Source organism: Anabrus simplex, chromosome 1 (genome assembly GCF_040414725.1).
Source record: "Anabrus simplex isolate iqAnaSimp1 chromosome 1, ASM4041472v1, whole genome shotgun sequence".
Lineage (NCBI taxonomy): Eukaryota > Metazoa > Arthropoda > Insecta > Orthoptera > Tettigoniidae > Anabrus > Anabrus simplex.
In genome coordinates, this window is record NC_090265.1 from 999569323 (window position 1) to 999575634 (window position 6312).

A 6312-nucleotide genomic window follows, 5' to 3' on the forward strand; every position below is an offset into this window, starting at 1 on the left:
AGGACTTCGCGAGAGCCGGACATGATGACAAAAAAAAACAGTTTTGAAAAATTAGAAAGAAAAGTCAAGCGACAGAGAAAATTGTTAGAGTTCGAAAGCAAAGCAATGTTTAGCCGTCAAAAGGGGCTAAATTGAGACCCATTCAACCACGCTCTGCTACCACTTGTTACGATGTTTTTGTGGAACAGCAGAGGTGAAAGAAGGTGCTGGGATGAATAGGTCTCAACTTACGAAATTAAAGTTAATTTAAAATTTAACAAAGGTTATATTTTCTTTTCAAGATCAAGAAATAACAAGTATGACAGGTACTCAGTAGCATATCAACAAATTAATATTGTACAATTGCAATTTGTTAATGGATTTGGGCTTCGAGCCCCCAGACACGCAATCCTTGAGCAATGAGCCCAACTTTACATATGAACAAAGTTCAACAAAGGGGCAGAAAACCCCAATCATGCCAAGGAGCACTAGCTCCCAATTACCCAGTTAAGCCTGCTCGAGGCACACAGAAACCAAATTTAAGAAAGAGCAACCTGCTCACAAAGTTCAAGCCTATTCAAAGGCCACACCAAACTCAACCTTCAAGCTGCCCTCCAGGCACACAAGAACAGGGGTAAAAATACCCAACCTACTGAGGCTTATTCAGTAAAGAAACAGGACAATTACGTGGCCCCAAAATACCAACTTGAGTGGAGGCGTATCTTGCACTCCTAATACACCTTTTTAAAACCTATTTGGCACTAGACCGCTTATGCAAGGGCTAATCCCATACTACGGAGGTGACACGATAGGAAAACTTTATTACATTACGAGGAGAAGAGAAACTGTTATGAAAACGTAGTCACCTCAAAACAAAATGAATGGGAGCTCGAGAGGGTTAGGCACTCTCTATCCCAATTTGTAGTTAAAGATACAGAATTTATATCAAGTGTCTTTTATATTTTAAAGGAAATTTACATGATAAAAGTTTCGAACCTGCCCGAGGGTTAAACTGCTGAGCTAGCAAGAAAAGAAGTTATTAAAAGGCCATTACCTTATGGATGAACTGCTGCCCGAAGAAAGAGGCGCTTCCCGCCCCCTGCTACATAATCACACTAGGATAGATGTTACTGAAGTGGCCCGGAGACCAGAAAATCAGCAGTTGAAATACCCTCGTGGAACATTCGAGACCTTTCAAGAATGAGACCCCACACCCCCTCAATTTTATTGGGTAGTATAAAGCAACATCTCCATATCGGAGAAGACATACGTTATTGGTCAAAAATTAATTAGACAAATTCGGGATTGGCTAAGTTCAAAACAAGCGGAAAGAGAAGGGTTATACTGCCAACCCAAAAAATAACTGAAATAAATTTAACAAAGAACAAATTTATGACTACAAAATTTCTTCAAAAAAGTTCCTTCACTTCGCACTAGGGTACACAATTGTAGTTCTTAAGTAGTGCCATCTAGAAGAGAATTTTCACACTTCTTACTACAGAGCAGACAAATATAAATCGAAAAAGACACAGTTCAGAACTTTTCAAAATTTACAATAGCGACATCTTCTGAGAAACTTTAGAATTAACATGGTTGTTAAAGTTCAGGCTTCCTCCAGTAGAGGAGTTTCAACTGGCGCAATGTTTAAATTAGCGGCGTGCAGGTGTACCGCCCGGTACAGTAGACTCAGAAAAATTGAGAGTGGGTCAGCTCTTTTTGAGGTGGTAAAGTGCCTCTAGGAGGTCTGATACGTTTTTTGGAGCTAATGCTCCTTGTATGAAGGGGTTTCCTGCCCTTTGAAAAAATGTGTGTCTTGGTAAAGTTGGGCTAGTAGCTCAAGGATTGTGGAATTGGGGCTCGAAGCCCAGAACTTGTTAAGACCCCGAAACTTGTACTTTCGTTCGTAAAATTAGACCTTGTACCTGATTATGGAATAGCTGTTGACTTGTTGTACTTGGTAAGTTTTCAAATTCTATGTCCGAAAATATAACCTTTATTGAAATTTTAATTCATCTTTCGGCCTTGTAGTTAGACCCATTCCAGCCCGCACCTTCTTTCACCTCTGCCTTCCACGGGTAACTCCGTAACAATAATAATAATAATAATAATAATAATAATAATAATAATAATAATAATAATAATAATAATAATAATAATAATAATAATAATAATAATAATAATAATAATAATAATAATAATAATAATAATAATAATAATTTATTGTATACATGTCAACAGATCTATCGACGTGAGGCTAATGTATTTGAGCACCTTCAAATACCACCAAAGTGAGCTAGAATTTAACCTGCCAACTAGGGATCAGGAGGCCAGCGCCTCAACCGTTTGCTCAGTTTGGCAATCATAATAGCGATATGTAATGTTGCTTCACACTACATTAAATTCCCAAAGTTTGCGGTCCTTGATATTTCACAAACGCAAAGAAATGCCCTGTTTAATACTAGCATTTCATCCCCGAAAGGAAAATATGACAAAATAATTTTTGTATACGGTATAGATCAGGGATTGCAAAAGATGGACTTACCTACATAGTTTGGGATGTGTGGGACCTGGTTATGACAGCAGAGGAGAAGGTATAGATTTTGATCCCCTGAAATATATGTCCTAGATGAGTAAATTCGTAATTCCATTAAAATGGTCCGTTATTGGAAACGATAAGTCTTCCATCAAAGTGATTCTTCGTTGCCAACATTTCACCCCAGTGTTCCAGTTTGGGCTCATCAATTGGTAACTAGCACACCCACCAAGATGCATGGCTAGCGCATGTAGTGGAGGCTATATATTCAAGCTATCATTCCTCCACTGTAGGGGGAGACGGGCCACCTAGTAGGGAATACCTAGTCTCTGGCCAAGAGATTGTGGGGGGGAGGGGTTAAAGGTGATATGTTAGAGAGGAATGCGAAAACAGGTTTGTACCTTTAAGGGTGGTAAGGAATGGTAAAGACCCACCTTATTATAATAGAGAAATAAAGAGACTAAGAAGGAGGTGCAGACTGGAAAGAAATAGAGTTAGAAATGGCTGTGGAAGTAAGGAGAAATTGAAGGAACTTACTAGAAAATTGAATCTAGCAAAGAAGGCAGCTAAGGATAACATGATGGCAAGCATAATTGGCAGTCATACAAATTTTAGTGAAAAATGGAAGGGTATGTACAGGTATTTTAAGGCAGAAACAGGTTCCAAGAAGGACATTCCAGGAATAATTAATGAACAAGGGGAGTGTGTATGTGAGGATCTTCAAAAGGCAGAAGTATTCAGTCAGCAGTATGTAAAGATTGTTGGTTACAAGGATAATGTCGAGATAGAGGAAGAGACTAAGGCCAAAGAAGTAATAAAATTTATGTATGATAACAATGACATTTACAATAAGATACAAAAGTTGAAAACTAGAAAAGCGGCTGGAATTGATCAGATTTCTGGGGATATACTAAAGACAAGGGTTGGGATATAGTACCATATCTGAAGTACTTATTTGATTATTGTTTGGCCGAAGGAGCTATACCAGATGAATGGAGAGTTGCTATAGTAGCCCCTGTGTATAAAGGAAAGGGTGATAGACATAAAGCTGAAAATTACAGGCCAGTAAGTTTGACATGCATTGTATGTAAGCTTTGGGAAGGCATTCTTTCTGATTATATTAGACATGTTAGTGAAATTAATAACTGGTTCGATAGAAGGCAATTCGGTTTTAGGAAAGGTTATTCCACTGAAGCTCAACTTGTAGGATTCCAGCAAGATAAAGCAGATATCATGGATTCTGGAGGTCAAATGGACTGTATCGCGATTGACCTGTCTAAAGCATTTGATAGGGTGGATCATGGGAGACTACTGGCAAAAATGAGTGCAATTGGACTAGACAAAAGAGTGACTGAATGGGTTGCTATATTTCTAGAAAATAGATCTCAGAGAGTTAGAGTAGGTGAAGCTTTGTCTGACCCTGTAATAGTTGAGAGGGGAGTTCCTCAGGGCAGTGTTATCGGACCTTTATGTTTTCTTATCTATATAAATGATATGAGTAAAGGAGTGGAATCGGAGGTAAGGCTTTTTGCGGATGATGTTATTCTCTATAGAGTGATAAATAAGTTACAAGATTGTGAGCAACTGCAACGTGACCTCGAAAATATTGTGAGATGGACAGCAGGCAATGGTATGTTGATAAACGGGGCTAAAAGTCAGGTTGTGAGTTTTACAAATAGGAAATGTCCTCTCAGTTTTAATTACTGCGTTGATGGGGTGAAAGTTCCTTTTGGGGATCATTGTAAGTATCTAGGTGTTAATATAAGGAAAGATCTTCACTGGGGTAATCACATAAATGGGATTGTAAATAAAGGGTACCGATCTCTGCACATGGTTATGAGGGTGTTTAGGGGTTGTAGTAGGGATGTCAAGGAGAGTGCATATAAGTCTCTGGTAAGACCCCAACTAGAGTATGGTTCCAGTGTATGGGACCCTCACCAGGATTACCTGATTCAAGAACTGGAAAAAATCCAAAGAAAAGCAGCTCGATTTGTTCTGGGTGATTTCCGACAATAGAGTAGCGTTACAAAAATGTTGCAATGTTTGGGTTGGGAAGAATTGAGAGAAAGAAGAAGAGCTGCTCGACTAAGTGGTATGTTCAGAGCTGTCAGCGGAGAGATGGCGTGGAATGACATTAGTAGACGAATAGGTTTGAATGGCGTCTATAAAAGTAGGAAAGATCACAATATGAAGATAAAGTTGGAATTCAAGAGGACAAACTGGGGCAAATATTCATTTATAGGAAGGGGAGTTAGGGATTGGAATAACTTACCAAGGGAGATGTTCAATAAATTTCCAATTTCTTTGAAATCATTTCGGAAAAGGCTAGGAAAGCAACAGATAGGGAATCTGCCACCTGGGCGACTGCCCTAAATGCAGATCAGTATTGATTGATTGATTGATTGATTGATTGGGAGAGGATAAATAGAGGTGACAGGAGTGGGAGACTGGATTGTGGGCGTCTTAGCTAGCAAGTCTTCAGGTATACACATTGTTCTGTACGATAGTCTTTCTTTTTTCTCCCTTCTTGTTTGTCAATTTTTTTACTGCATTAGTTTTATTGTCTTCTACCATTTACATTTGCTATTTGCTTTACATCGCACCGACACAGACAGGTCTTATGGCGACGATGGGACAGGAAAGGCCTAGGAATGGGGAGAAAGCGGCCGTGGCCTCAATTAAGGTGCAGCCCCAGCATTTGCCTGCTGTGAAAATGGGAAACCAGGGAAATAATCTTCAGGGCGGCCGACAGTGGGATTCGAACCCACCATCTCCTGGATGCGAGCTCACAGCTGCGCGCTGCTACCCGCACTGCCAGCTCGCCCGTTCTTTTACATTTGAACAGACGATTGTGTTTGATTACACATATCATACACGAAAATAAAATATACGATAATACAGGCTTATTTCTTTAACAGCTTAAGCAAGGTAACTTCGCTATTTTCTGCAGTATTATTCGCGAGAATATTTAAATAATTACTTTATGCCAATTGCAGGGTAGACTGACGTCACTGAGGTATGCTCATGATGTGAAATGCGCACGTAGCGAACGATAAATGGGACACGGCGTTGGCGAATGGCCCACTTCGTACCGTGATTTCTCAGCCGACAGTCATTGTAGAACGTGTTGTCGTGTGCCACAGGACACGTGTAAAGCTAAGAATGCCAGGCCGCCGTCAACGGAGGTATTTCCAGCAGACAGGCGACTTTACGAGGGGTATGGTGATCGGGCTGAGAAGGGCAGGTTGGTCGCTTCGTCAAATCGCAGCCGATACCCATAGGGATGTGTCCACGGTGCAGCGCCTGTGGCGAAGATGGTTGGCGCAGGGACATGTGGCACGTGCGAGGGGTCCAGGCGCAGCCCGAGTGACGTCAGCACGCGAGGATCGGCGCATCGGCCGCCAAGCGGTGGCGGCCCCGCACGCCACGTCAACCGCCATTCTTCAGCATGTGCAAGACACCCTGGCTGTTCCAATATCGACCAGAACAATTTCCCGTCGATTGGTTGAAGGAGGCCTGCACTCCCGGCGCCCGCTCAGAAGACTACCATTGACTCCACAGCATAGACGTGCACGCCTGGCATGGTGCCGGGCTAGAGCGACTTGGATGAGGGAATGGCGGAACGTCGTGTTCTCCGATGAGTCACGCTTCTGTTCTGTCAGTGATAGTCACCGCAGACGAGTGTGGCGTCGGCGTGGAGAAAAGTCAAATCCGGCAGGCAGTAACTGTGGAGCGCCCTACCGCTAGACAACGCGGCATCATGGTTTGGGGCGCTATTGCGTATGATTCCACGTCACCTC